Source organism: Geotrypetes seraphini, chromosome 9 (assembly GCF_902459505.1).
Source record: "Geotrypetes seraphini chromosome 9, aGeoSer1.1, whole genome shotgun sequence".
Taxonomy (NCBI): Eukaryota; Metazoa; Chordata; class Amphibia; order Gymnophiona; family Dermophiidae; genus Geotrypetes; species Geotrypetes seraphini.
This window is the reverse complement of record NC_047092.1, coordinates 34,830,775-34,845,854: the sequence shown is the minus strand read 5'-3', so window position 1 is coordinate 34,845,854 and position 15,080 is coordinate 34,830,775. Positions and strand designations below refer to the sequence as shown.

General features: G+C 41.2%; 1 long non-coding RNA gene across 1 annotated transcript in view; it reads left to right on the top strand.

The window, feature by feature from the left end:
* The first annotated feature begins 1,620 nt into the window (after window positions 1–1,620).
* Window positions 1,621–15,080, top strand: part of LOC117366558 — a 43,468-nt gene continuing 30,008 nt past the window's right edge. The window contains exon 1 of the long non-coding RNA XR_004540612.1: window positions 1,621–1,650. This is a non-coding gene — a long non-coding RNA (uncharacterized LOC117366558). The remainder of the gene's footprint in view (window positions 1,651–15,080) is intronic.

The following is a 15,080-nucleotide window of genomic DNA, read 5'->3' as shown; positions in this document are numbered from 1 at the left end:
CACGTAAGTTCCACTATGTTAAAAAGGGAAAGCCTGCACATACTAGCATTTGCCTTTTAAAATAACTTAAATGCATGCACTCATTTCCACTTGCTCTGAGGTACACACAAATTTCCTGTTTTAATTCACACCCTTATGGGCATAATTTATAAAGCTTGTGCATTAGTCCAAACCCTACCTCTACTTTGTCCTCCAGAGTGCCTTTGTTCAGGTTGCAGAAATGCACATATACAGAGGGAAATGCATATACCCAGGCCATTAAAAAAAAACAACAAAACATCCATTCCTATGCTTTATAACATTGCCCAAAATGAATAACTGGCAAATTCTATATAGTCCGTCTAAAGTTAGGCAATGGAAGCTTCTAACTTACCCCCTCCCCTCCCCTTTCACCTGCTTCAAATTAATGGTTAGAGTAGATATTACTTTCTTTCTCTTCTTGATTTAAGGAAATCTGGTTAACCGTGTCAAGCCCTTTCTGAGGGATGAATCGGTATATAAAACTAAAGATTGGAAGATTGGATTTAAAAAAAAAACATAGCATGGTTTTTAGCACCACATAGGGCTCCTTTTACAAAGGCACGCTAGGGCCTTAACACGCGGAATACCACATGCTAAATTGTCACTTACACTAGCCGCTACCGCCTCCTTTTGAACAGGCGGTAGATTGTTGGCTAGCGCATGCTATAGCGCACGATAATCTGGCGCGCGCGTTAAAAACGCAAGCGCACCTTTGTAAAAGGAGCCCATAGATTTTAGAGGGAACTAAGATTAAATGGCCACACCATTGTGCAGCTACCACGGTAGTTAAAATGAAAAATGAAGTTAAAACACTAAAAATAATCTTCCCAATCTTTAAACACTACAGTCAGTGCCAACTTCAAATCCTGGCCACGGCATTTAAATTTATATCTCGTTTTTCAGCATTAAGCCGCACTGAATATCTAGGTACAAGATGGCCACCATAAGCGATCTGGATCCTGCCTATATCCAGTGCTTTTACCCAGATAAATATCTAGACAAATTAAGACAATATTTTTCTTTTTCCTGTTTCCTGACAGCAAGGATTGTAAAATAATTGCCTTTACCATTTCATAAAATACCGTCACAGTTAGTGCTAGATCTACTAAAATGTACTTCTGGCTTAGGGCTCCTTTTACGAAGCCACGTTAGTGGCTTCAGCGGGCGTGACTTTTCATCACGCGCTAACCCCCACGCTAGCCTAAAAACTACCGCCTGCTCAAGAGGAGGCGGTAGGGGCCAGCGCGGCCGGCGGTTTAGCGCGTGGTATTACGTGCATTAAACTGCTACCGCGCCTTCGTAAAAGGAGCCCTTAGTGTGCACTAATGCTATTAACACAGATAGTAAATAGGTCCTGTTGGATAAAATGGGACCTGTGGGTAAATAATACCTACTGACACATAATTTTGCACAAGCTTAGCAGTGCACGTTAGTGAATCAAGGCCTTTCAACACAGTACATTAACTCACAACACTGTCCACTACTGCAGGCTCTGATGCTTAACACATGAATGTTTTACTGATCAGAAGCTCATGTTATCTTCCTATCAGCCACACAAGGGCTTTCATCCAATATGCTAACAATGTTTGTGCTTTATATCAACAGGTAACGATAGCAACAATGCATCAGGTACAGTATCTCTAAGTAAAGATCTTTCCCCTTTCCAGAAAGCAAAAAAGACTGCAATATATTCCTTCTACAGGAAAGTCAGATTATCAGAAAAGCAAAACATACTGAAATAAAATGGTGTTTCTGAGACAAATATTTTACAACTTCTACTTTTTTCTTGTTGCAGGTACCATTGATAAATCAGATAGTGTACGAGGGGCCACTGATAAGTTCTCAGCCCAGCCAACAAAGTTGGGGCAGATTCCATTGAGGGCTCTACACTTACCCTCTCTTCTATTAAACTGCACTAGCAGTTTTTAGCGCAGAGAGCTGCGCTGAATGGCCTACGCTGCCCCTGATTCTCATAGGAAATCTATGAGCGTCAGGAGTAGCGCAGGTGATTCAGCATGGCTCCCCGCACTAGAAACTGCTAGAGCAGTTTAATAGAAGAGGCCCTTAGGCCAGTGATTTTCCATTTTTATCATTCCATCGGAAAACATATGGAATGAAAAAAGTGGAAAATCACTGGACTAAGGGGTCCTTTACTACGGCGCACTAATTGATTTAGTGCATGCTAACGATTATCGCACACTAAATGCTAATGTGTCCAAAGAATATAATGGGCACGTTAACATTTAGCACGTGCTAATTGTTAGTGTGTACTAAATTGATTAGCGTGCGCTAAGTCGGCTAGTGCACTTGAATAAAAGAGGGGGTAAGTGTATAGCCGTCGATGGAGACTGCCCCAACTTTGTTTATTGGGCTGAGAACTTTTCAGCAGCTCCTCGTATCTTAAGTTTTAGTATTCGTTTGTCAAGGTCAATAATAAAATCATATTTATCACTAGGATTTCAGTAATTCAACTTTACAGAAAATAAGTACCAAAATGGGATCCTCAGACACCCTTCTTTCAGCCATCAGCTTTGGGGCATGTTCTAATTTAGGGGTGGGTCAACTTGTTTGTAGATCTTGCCTGGCCCAGGGGTTGGGTTATCCTCTGCAGATTCCCAATTGAGAAGTGTGTTTATGGGGGTCCTCGTTCCTCTAGACACCAGTCAGGAAGACAACTTATACTTCTAGGCCTATATAATAAAAACATATATTTTTAATTTTAATTTTGAAAATATATTCATAAGTAAAAACTAAGAAAATGTAGAGCCTGATATTCAAAAAAGCAGAGGCCCTAAATTTAAGCTCCTAAAGGGCCCGTTTACTAAACCATAGTAAAATTTGTAATTACCATGGCTTAATGAAAGAATGTAGGCTACGGTAGCTGCAAATTTTTCACAGAAACCATTGGGGGCTGAAAAGGTATTTTCTTATTCTGAACCTGTATTAAAGTGTAAATTAGTGCATGGTACTTGGGTGTAGTTAATGCAGGAGCTCTCGGTGGCTCCTATTTAGCTGGCTTAGACTTCCATACCTATTCTCTACCCATGCCAAGTCCCCTATCAAGAAAAGCACTTAACTGTACTGCTGTAATATATCACAAAACCCCTTAACATGGCTGTGCCCTTGCTATTACTGTGCAATTTACTGCACATTAACTATTTATTGCACTTTAGGAAAAGGGCCCCTAATCAAGCTTCGAAACTGATGCTCTATTATCAGCCGAATTTAGGAGCTTTTCAGCTAAAAAAAAAAACAAAAAAAAATGTCATCTTAAATTTGGAGTTAAAATTTACACTTCTGCATTTAGGCCTGCTATCCATTTACGAGACTAATTTTTGAGTCTAATGATGAAAATCAGTGGTAAAGTACCAACTTTATTTCCTCCCCTACTAGGCGTTTTGTGAAATTTTAAGCGTATATCTAAGCACTCAGCCCTAATAAATATTAAAAAAGGCCAATTTAGGAGCATAACTTTCAAAATTCATAAACCCTTTGAATATTAGGCCCAAAGTATACACTGAAAAAAAGTTATATTTTATGAAGCGATTTGCCCAGGGCAGTGTACAGCAGGTAAGGTTACAATTTTGTTAACAGCATAAAAATAGTAAAATGACTAAATATAAGCATAACTACAACCAATGAACTTGAAACTTGAAAATAATAATTTGAAACCTAATAATAGGATTAATATGAAACAGTATCAGAAATATACAGATTTTAACAGCATTGTAGAACAGTCATATAATAGAAATATGAAAAATGTCAGTACAACACAAACAATACCACAATACACAGCATACAAGAATATAATAGATAGCATGGAAGAACATGAAAGGATATTTGTGATATCCTACAAAATTGTAGCCATTGTATTGTATAGCCTAGGAGTATAATATAAAAAAGAATGCTGACTTCTTTTTGCTCCCCAGCTAGACCCTAGTACTCTTCATTGCCATATTACCTTCAAGTCCACAGCTGCATCTTCCTTCTCCTATTGTGCGAGGAAATAAGCACATCATAGCATCATGGATGCCACTGTTGATGTCATCATCAAAGTCCCATGACAATGATGATATCAAGAGATATAGGTTCTCTTATACTTAGGTGCACTAACCGATTAGCGCACGCTAATTGGTTTAGCACGTGCTAAACGCTAACGCGTGCATGTTAGTCTAAGGATGCGTTTAGCATGTGCTAATTCGATTAGAGCACACTAATCAGTTAGCACACCTTAGTAAAAGGGGGATAGCCAAAGAACTATGGGACAATTGGTCAATAATTATTTTTATTTGACAACATACATTTAAGGATGAAAGAGTGGGCCATAGTTTGCCCCTGCTGTTCTGTTTCTTCATAGTCTTTTTAGTGTCTTGGGATTTATTAACTGCCATTATGAAGAGAGTCATCCAAGGTAGTATACAGCAGGTAAGGTTTAACATAAATACATAAACTTACAATTTTGTTAACAGAATAACAATAATGAAATGACCAAATATAAGCATAAGTACAATCAATGAAGTAAACTTGGAAATGGTGAATCGAAATGTAGGTAAAGGACTAACATGAAACAGTATTAGAAATACATGCTGTGGAACAATTATAAAACATACTAAGTCAGAAGAGAATATAGATTTAAAACAGCAATTGCTAATATAAAATGATGCACCATTAAAGCTTAGGAGAAGAGGGCTTAATGAATTTTCACCAGGAATTTTAAGTGTTTATGTTTTATATCAACAGATGAGGATCAAAACAGAAAACCAGGTACAGTATCTATATCTAAGGATTTTTTTCCCCTTCCATACAGAAAAGAGGATTGAAACATTCCACCTACTGAAAAAAGCCAATTATCAGATGAGGAAAATATATTTAAATAAAAAGAAAGTTACAACACAGGATTCTTACATAGTCTATCTTAATCTTTAATATTAATTTGTTTAACATTTCTCTCTAGAGCTATTCTTAATCTTCTTTTAGATTATTTAAACTCAGAAAAGATAGGTAGAAACTATCATGTACAAGAGAATGGTAGGGATTGCCTGTCAAAATATGACCCTAAAAATGTTTGGGAAAAAAATAGACTGAAAGAAAGATCTTAGGCATCCTAAATAAGTGTGAATATTTAGGGCATAAATGACTAGGGGTCCATAATTGAAAGAGAAAAATGTCCAAAAACTGGCCTAAGTCGGCACTTGGACGGTCATAAATGAAAGACGTCCAAGCGCCGATAATCAAAACAGGTTTTGGACATGTTTACGAACTACCTAGGCCTTCATAGTGCCGCTGAATGACCATAGCTAAACGGGGCATGTCAGGAGGAGTGTCAAGGGCGGGATTTGGGTGGGACGTGGGCAGGCTTAGACTTAATCGTACCACATGTATAACTGAAAGTTATACAGCACAGGATCGACGGAACTTGAACGTTGTGACAGACCATTTAAAACATGGTCTAAGTCACAAAAACCCACCTAACGTCACCAGATAAGCACTGCAAACACATAATACAGACCCCAACACACTACCCCAGTGATCACCGACCCCTCCCCAACCCCTTAAAAATATTAATCACACCTTTAAAATTCAGCCTCCATACCATCATCACCTGGCAGCCTGGCTTAGGAAAGCCTAGTCGTCCTGCACAGAGGCGTCTTAAGCCGTCTTGGGGATTGGTTAGGGACCCATGGAGATGAGTCCCCATGCCCATAAGCCCCTGTAATCCCTGCATTGATACTGAAAAATGTACACTCCCCTTTACACCCCCAAAACCCTTTTGTACTGGCATATAAGTGGCTCCTGCAGCCATAAGGGCTATTAGGGTGGTAGATAAATGGATCTAGAGAATTCTGGAGGTAGTTTGGTGGGCTCACCATGCCCTATAAGGGAGCTGTAGTGGGAAGAAGACATGGCACCCTTTTTGTGAAGTTCACAGCAGTGCCCTGTAAGGTACCCCATTATTTAGGTGCCATATCTTGGTGTTCAGTCCATCACTTTGCAGACCCCTCTCATGTCCAAAAGGACTAATAAAAAGCTTTAACGAATAAATACATTTTCAACTGCTTTCTAAATGACACTTTCTCTCTGCACAATCTCATAGAAATAAGAGAGCGCTTCAATCGATAACCTCGTCTTGACTTGTGACCTCAAGTTTCTGGGAGGTATATACTGTTTCAACATCTGTTTTAGGTACCAAGTAATAATAATAATAATAATAACTTTATTTTTGTATACCGCCATACCCGGAAGAGTTCTAGGCGGTTCACATCAATTAAACAAGGTTACAAGTGGTTTACATTAGTTGAGCGGGGTTACAAGCGGTTCAATAACAAATTGATCAAAGTTGCCAGGGGGGGTGAGGGAAGGATGTAGAGGGGAGAGGGGTTGTTAGATAGAAGGGGCGTTGGGATCCTGGTCTTGGAAGAGGCGGGTTTTGAGTAGTTTTCTAAAGCCGAGGTAGTTGGGGGCCTTGAGGGCCATTTGGGATAACCATGGGTTTAGCTTAGTGGCTTGGAAGGCGAGGGTTTTGTCGAGGAATTTTTTAGAGTGGCAAAGTTTAAGGGAGGGGTAGGCGAAGAGTTGGATTCTGCGGGAGTCCTTGATGCTGTGATTCAGGGCAAAGTAGAGAATGACACGGGGATCTATTTGTCCCCCATCCCCACAGGAACTCAATTTCCCCAACTCTTCCCCGCAAGTTTTGTCGCTCTCCCTGTCCCATTCCTGTAAGCTTTGTCTTAACTGCACAAGCCTCAGAGACTTATGATTTTAAAGTGTTTGAGGCTTGTGCAGATGAGGACAGAACTTGTAGGAATGAGGCAGGGAAAGGAAAAGAACGCACTGGGATGGGACGGGAAAATGAGTTCCCATGGGGACGGGGAAAATTTGTCCCCAAGTCATTCTCTAGTACCAAGGTGTTACCCCCATATATTACCTAACTAGTCTTATAGCCCGTTACATTAACGGGGGCTAGAATATATGTGTGTGTGTCTATCTTTATTTCTTTTTCTCTCTCTCCTTAGCCGCTTTCTGTATTTCTGTCTTTCTTTCCTTCTGTCTTTCTTTTTCCTCGGCTGTCCACCACCATCCCTTGCCTGCTCCCCCTGTCCATTCTCCCTTCCTTTTACCTCCCCTATGTCCACCATCACCCTTTCACTGCTCCCCTTATCCAGCAGCAGCCCTTCTCCCTTTGTTTTATCTCCCCCCTGTCCAGCAGCACCTCTTTCCTGCTCCCCCTGTCCAGCAGTAGGCCTCCCTTCTTTTTTCTTCCCCCCTGTCCATCATCACCTCTTCCCCTGTCCAGCAACATCTCTTTCCTGCTCCCCCTGTCCAGCAGTAGGCCTCCCTTCCTTTTAATGCCCCCCCCCCGTCCATCAGCACCTCTTCCCCTGTCCAGCAGCACCCCTTACCTCTGTTCGCGTCTGCCCTCCACCACAGCCGCCTCAAGCTGCGGCGGCCTGCGAGACCGAAGGTGGTCAGCGTGTCTGGGGCTCAGGAGGAGGAGTCCTGGTATCGCGCATGCACACTCCTGCCAACCACGGACCTACAGATAAGGGATCAGGGAACATGCAGTAAGAGTGTGTATGTGTGCTTAGCATTTTATTATTATAGATGTACAATTGTCAAGATTTTGTAGTGGAAAATTACTGGACTAAGGGCTCCTTTTACAAAGGTGCGCTAACGGTTTTAGCATGTGCTAGCCGCTACCGCCTCCTTTTAAGCAGGCAGTAATTTTTCAGCTAGCGCACGCTAATCTTATGCGTGCGCTAAAAACGGTAGCGCAGCTTAGTAAAAGGAGCCCTAAGTGTATAGCCCTCAATGGAGACTGCCCCAGTTTTGTTGGTTGGGCTGGGAACTTTTCTACTGCCCCTCGTAAGTGCAATTCTATAAAAGCTATGCACACTGTATAGGTGTCCCAACTTTTAGATGTACTCTATTTATGCCGAGGTTTTTTTTTTTGGCCTAAATGCCTGCACCTAAGTTGTGTGCACATCGGTACATAAGTCAAAAGCATGTACGTAACTCGAAGACACACCAATGATCCACTTCTAACCACGCCTACTTTTAACTACACGCATAGGACAAAGTGCATACCACTTTGTGCTATGGGCCTACCAAGTTAGGCGTCTTTCAGTTATGTCAGTTATGAGTTGATAATTGCCAATTATCAACACTGATCAAGCCAATTAATCAATTAATTTGAGCATCTACATTGCCTACACTCACCGACAAACGTGTACAACTTTAGGCACATTATAGAGAATTTTGTGGTAAGTGCCTTATATATAAAAGTGTGATAATTTGCAGATACCATGCACTAATTGTCAGAATTAACACACAATATCTGTAAAACCTCTGCACTAACTGATGGGTAATTTTCCATTTAGTTTACTCTGAGCAAATGTTATAAATGTTACTAGGATGAAGTAAGCACTAGAACCTGCTTACCACAGCTTAAATGAGTTCAATGCAGGTCTCCGCTCAGACGCCCTGCAGCGATGCCCCGATGTACGTTGGTAAACTGAATGCTGAAAAATATTGTTTATTTTATCGTGAAAGGGGGTTTGCTTGGTGGAGAGTGGGCATTTTTGCCCTAATCAGTTAGCCCAGCCACATTGCTGTATTACACAACGATTAGCTCAGGATTGGCACGCAAGCCTGCATAATAGGTGCTGGTAACTGCTCACATGTCAATATTTTTTAGCGGCCGTGTGCTAATAGTGCATGGCCATTAATAGGAGAAATGAAAAATTGGCCATTTTACTGCTGCAATAAAAATAGCCTTGGTGTGCAAGAAAAACTCACACAAGAACGTATTAAGGTCACTTTATACTGCAACCTAATAAAAGGACCCCAAAGTAATGCAGTTAGCTGTACCTATTCAGATGGTGTCTACTCTCTGTATTATCTGCCTCTACCCTCTGCCTTTTCTTCACTCTGAGGTAGAAATGAATGCATAGTACTGCAAAAGTGCTGTGTGAATTGTTAAGTGGTGCTTGCATTAACTGTTAGGGACCAGGAATGTATGAACGATTCAATGCTGGAGAGATGTAGTTTTTTCTCTAAACAGAGGAAAAAGACCTCAAAATCACCCAGATGTCGAGTTATTTGAAAGACATCTTGTGTTTATGGCTTTGGGGTAATATCACTGGTCAAAAAACCTCTGTGTGTATAATTTTTATAGCTTAAATAAGGGGTTTTTTTTAATTAAGGAGCGCTAATAGATTTAGCGCTCACTAAAAACTAGCATGTGCTAAATGCTATGATGCCCATAGGAATATAATGCATGTCTTAGTATTTAGCACACACTAATTTGGTTTTTACAAAAACCCTTAAATACATTTTTTGTGAAATTTTCAATATATATTTTCTGTGATTTTTTAGAAATTATAATTTTTTAACATTATAATAATTTCCTTCCATAATCCTATTAAAGGAAGATGAACAACAGCAGGTGTATATCAATATGTAACAATTTCTCTTTTTATAACCATGTAGCACACATCAAAATTCTAAGGGCTCCTTTTACAAAGGTGCACTAAGCGTTTAGCGCGCAATAATATTTATCAAGCACTTGTTGGTGCTTTGTACCCCGAAATACTTTATACATACTTTACACATCATACTGTTTGTATTTTTGTATTACTGTTTTGAACCTAAAACTAATAAAACTATTTTGAACTTAAAAAAAAAAAAAAAAGAGGGGGTAAGTTGAAGAACTGAGCACTTGTCTTTTTGCCCAACGGAGACCCAACCCGTTTCACTCAGTGCTGGCTTCTTCAGGAGGAAGTGCTCTATTTGTTGCTCAACATGTGCCACTGCTTGTATTACTTGTGCCAACTTAACCTGCAATCACTTGATAACAGAGCATTGAAAATAAGGCTCTAATTGAGGGCTACTATTAGGAACTGTTATTTTACCATTAACCCCAGTTATTAACAGTGCTAAAAACAGGTCTTAATGCTAGCCCACGTTGATAACTACACCTCTAAATGTAACACGTGCCTAATTAAAGCCTCCGTTAGCAATAGTACAATTTAGTAATTGGCTTAAAGTTTGCACGAGGCTTCTTGATATTTGAAAATTGAGGATAAATATAGAACAGTAAGTAAGCTGAAATAATTCCAAAGTGATTCTTTATGCCATGTAGATCAGATTGCACAGTTTTTATTGGTTTGTTTTTTGGTCTATGTGAAATACAGAAACGTGTGGAATCCTTCTGGCTTGTAAACGATCTTCCTTTTTGTACTCTCTTAACAGTGTTTGTGAAAATGGAGAACTTATTCCACAAGGTAACTGTTTTCTTTCTTTGAAAAATATTTGCTCCCACTGCTGGACTGATCCTCTTTAAACAGCCTTCTCCTCTCTGCCCCATTGACCCCCATCCTCCTTATATAGCCTTCTCCTTGTTTCCAACACTGATCTCATCCTTCTTAAATAGCTTCCTTCTTGCTGCTGCCATTACGTCTCACCTCCATATATGGGTTATGGATTTTTGAATACAGCCTGAAACTGCTTTTCTCTCCTCTCTACTTTCTCACACCGCTTACCTGACGTCTCCCTCCCTACTGCTACTTCCACCACATTCTATGCAAAACCCTCTATCCCTGTCGCAGACCTCTCACTGCTGCTACTACATCCTCTTTCTCAACATACATTCCAGGGATCTGACATTGAATAAATAAAATAAGCAGAGGGTTTTCTATAACTGAATCTCTCTTAATTTTTTAAAGCATCAACTACAATGTTACCTACAACTACAACAGGTAAAATTAAATATGTTGTTGATATATTTTATGTTTTCTGTATTGTTTTATTTTAGTGAACAACAATCATATTTAAAATAAAATACTTTATTGTAGGTTAAAATGCTTGCTTTTTTTTTTTTGATAATTAGAATTTTGTGGGAGGGAATCAGATGCTTTCGGGTGAGAGTTAAATTGTGGAATCAGAAACCCTTGAGGGGGTTGGGGGAATTGCATGCCTTGGAGGGAGCCGTGCAAGGGATCACTCTCAAGGGTGAGGGGTGGCTATCGGGTTCTATGTTCACATCAGGAAGCAGGAATTTTAAAAAAGTTACTCCAACACATGTATGGAGAGGGAGACCTGGAGTGCAGCGTCAGAACCGGGACCTGCAGACAGACCCTGGATTATATTCACCCAAAATGGATTAGAGCAGTGTTTCTCAACTCATTCCTGGAGTACCCCCTTGCCAGTCAGGTTTTCAAGATATCCACAATGAATATGCATGAAAGAAATTTGCATATAATGGAGGCAGTGTATGCAAATCAAGTATATTGCATATTGTGACGGGGCCAGGGATAAGCCTAGCGCTGGCAATCTGGCTCCCGCTCCAGGCGCAAGTATTAGCACTCTTTGAAGGACCACTCTGGAATAAGCACAGCATAGAAAAAAAAAAAAACACAAAACACCTTCCACCAATAATTGCTAGTTCCAAGTTTTATTATCCAGTTCAGTTTGCACTGGTTCTAATACAGCCACACCGGCTGATAAGACTTGGAAAAGATTTATCACAAATAAAGTCCTCTTTTACAGCAACTTCTTGAATCAATCAGGAAAGAGGGAAAAAAAAACCCCAACAAAAACCAATTCCCTTTTAAACAGGGTTTCTTTCTCACAGTTCTGCTGCCATGCTTCGCAGTTCTGGGCAGCATTCTGGTTTCAAGAACTTATATACAAGAGTTTAGCTCTACTCTTTTTAGGCTTGGCACAATTATTGTATTGAGCTCACTGTGTTTCTTCAGGAAGTTCTCCCCACCTGACTGCCTGATAATACTCCTGCTGGAGAGATCGCTGTGGTGCAAAGTTAAAGGTATGGCGTATAACGCATAATACTCCTGCTGGAGAGATCGCTGTGGTGCAAAGTTAAAGGTATGGCGTATAACGCATAAGACTCCTGCTGGAGAGATCGCTGTGATGCAAAGTTAACGGTATGGCATATAACGCATAAGACTCCTGCTGGAGAGGTCGCTGTGATGCAAAGTTAAAGGTATGGCATATGACGCATAAGACTCCTGCTGGAGAGATCGCTGTGATGCAAAGTTAAAGGTATGGCATATCACGCATAAGACTCCTGCTGGAGATCGCTGTGATGCAAAGTTAAAGGTATGGCATATAACGCATAAGACTCCTGCTGGAGCATATAAAGCATCTCCATAGCATTCCATAGCATATAATATGAAATAGCATCGCATATAGCAGCCTTAATAGCCTAGCATAGAAAGCGTGTAATGGCAAGATATTGTAAAGACACCGCTGATGTTGTAGCGTATGTGGTCCTCTTTTTTCTTTGACTCCTAGCCATGGGCTTTGCAGCACAGCTGTTTTTGATCTTGGCTTACGTTGAGCAGGCATGGCTATAATAAGTACTAAAAGAATAAATACTGTCAGTAACGTCCTACGTGTATTGTAACCCGAGACAGGCCCTAGTATTAGTAAGGCAATCCTTCTGGGATCATGAATAAAATGAAACTCCAGCTGGAGAAAGAGCGCAGTGCAGCTAAGTTGTAGGTATCGCATATGATGGGATCTAATAAGCATATAATGGCAGCCAATAGCCTTAAATAGCATATAAGATCCTTTAAATCGCATATAATAGCCTTAACTAGCATATAATAACCATAAATAGCATATAAGAGCCTTTAAATAGCATATAAGAGCCTTTAAATAGCATATAAGAGCCTTTAAATAGCCTATGAGTGTTTTAATAGCAAATAATAGCCTAGATAGCATAGCCTTTAAATAGCAGATAATAGCCTTATTAGCAGGGCCTTAAAACGCATATAATAGCCTGAAATAGCATAAATAGCCTGACCTAGGATATAATATAATTGCCTAAGAGCATTGCCTAAGAGTATCTAATAGCATTTAATGAAATAGCATATAATAGCCGTAGATAGCATATAAATGCCTAATAGTATAGCATTTAATCTAATAGCATATAATAGCCGTAGATAGTATCTAATTGCGTAATAGCATAGCATTTAATAGCATATAATGGTATAGCATTTAATCAAAAGGCATGTCGTGGATAGCATATAATTGCGTAATGGCATAGCATGTAATTAAATAGAATATAATAACCGTGGATAGCATATAATTGCGTAATAGTATAGCATGTAATAAAATAGCATATAATAGCCGTGGATAGTATATAATTGCGTAATAGCATATAATAGTATAGCATTTAATCAAAAGGCATATAGCCGTGGATAGCATATAATTGCGTAATAGCGTAGCATGTAATTAAATAGAATATAATAACCGTGGATAGCCTATAATTGCGTAATAGTATAGCAGTTAATCAAATAGCATATAATAGCATATAATAGTATAGCATTTAATCAAAGCATATAATAGCCGTGGATAGCCTATAATTGCGTAATCGCATAGAATTTAAAAGCATATAATAAAATAGCATATAATTGGCAAATAGCATGTAATGTTATATAAATTAAGGAAATTTATTTATTTATTTTTATTTATTTATTTATTTATTTATTTTTTTTATTTTTTTTTTTTAATACCCATTGGGAACACCCCAGGCAGGCTCAAGCAGAGAGGGGCCACGTGGGTGGTCAACTCTCACTCTGTCGGGCCTCTGCAGAGCCGCAGAAGCTCCATGCTGGATCCATAGGGAGGACAAGGGCCTACACACAGCCCCCACAGTCATGTCGGGCCATGTGGGGGAGGGGCGTCAACCTCTCCGAGAGGGCAGCGGCCCCCCCCCCAACAGGACTGGCAACCTCCCCCCAGCGGCCGAGCGGAACACGAGGGCATAGGTCCTGTTCGAGTTTCAAACATTATTACCAAAGTGGACAGCGAGAAAGAAGAAAAAAAAATTTTTGGAAGGCGGGACTCGAGCACGGCGCACGCGGCCCGGCACAGAACCTATCCAAGTGGCCGAGTGCAGTGTGGCTCAAACCCGGCCACCCACCTCCCGCGCTAGGAGTCGACCGGCGTCCCGTGCCCGGACTCTCTGGCCGCTCGGGGAGTGGGAGGCCGACGCGCCGACGACAGCCACGCAGGTGGAAGTGACCAGATACGGGACGTGCACTCGGGTCAGCGGCGGCATCGGGAAGGCACAGACAGATCCGGGCCGGCGACTCCTCCCTGTCCGCGTGTGCAGCGGCCGAACCCACTCTCGACGCGGACACACCCAATGCCGGCATCCCGCGGGCGGCGGTCCCACACGCCGGCGGGCAGCCGTCGGAGAGGACGCAGGGGCGCCGCTGCTGAGGCCGCGACCCGCTCACCGCGGGCGCCGGAGGCGCCTAAGGTGAGGGAAAAAAAGTGTAGTCGAGGGTGAGAGGAAGGGAAGCCGCCTCTCTCTTTGGGATCGCCGTAACGAAAGGGCGACCTCCCTTCCGCTCACCCCTATCCCCTAACCCACCCCCCCCCTGCTTCCTGTTGCTTGGCCCCTCCCTTCCCCCTCCCCCCTCCTATCCTATCGCTCTGGCTTCGGCCGATTTGGCCTCGCTCCTCCCTATAAGGGATCGGAGCTTGTTCTTAAACAGGGTTTCTTTCTCACAGTTCTGCTGCCATGCTTCGCAGTTCTGGGCAGCATTCTGGTTTCAAGAACTTATATACAAGAGTTTAGCTCTACTCTTTTTAGGCTTGGCACAATTATTGTATTGAGCTCACTGTGTTTCTTCAGGAAGTTCTCCCCACCTGACTGCCTGAAGTATGAATATCACACTGACCCTTCTTATGGCTGGGCAGTGGGCTGGGAATCATCCACCCTTGTTTTAATGGTCTAAGATTCTCCTCCCAAAAGTTCCCACTATCAAGGAAGTAAAATGTCAGATCACTGAATCAACTCAGGGCTTTATTTCTCCTTCTAAAATTAGTTAGCATTAGCCCATCCCCCACTCACTATGCTTTACTTGCATACAAGGATTCTGGTTTAATTTCTGCTTTTAGGCAATCTTCACATTCACACATCAAACTCTCATTCATTATACAGTTTCACATAAGGAGAGAAATGTTTTTTTAACAGCTTTAAACCATTGTTATAGAAAATCTTTCATTCCCTTACCCCACACAGT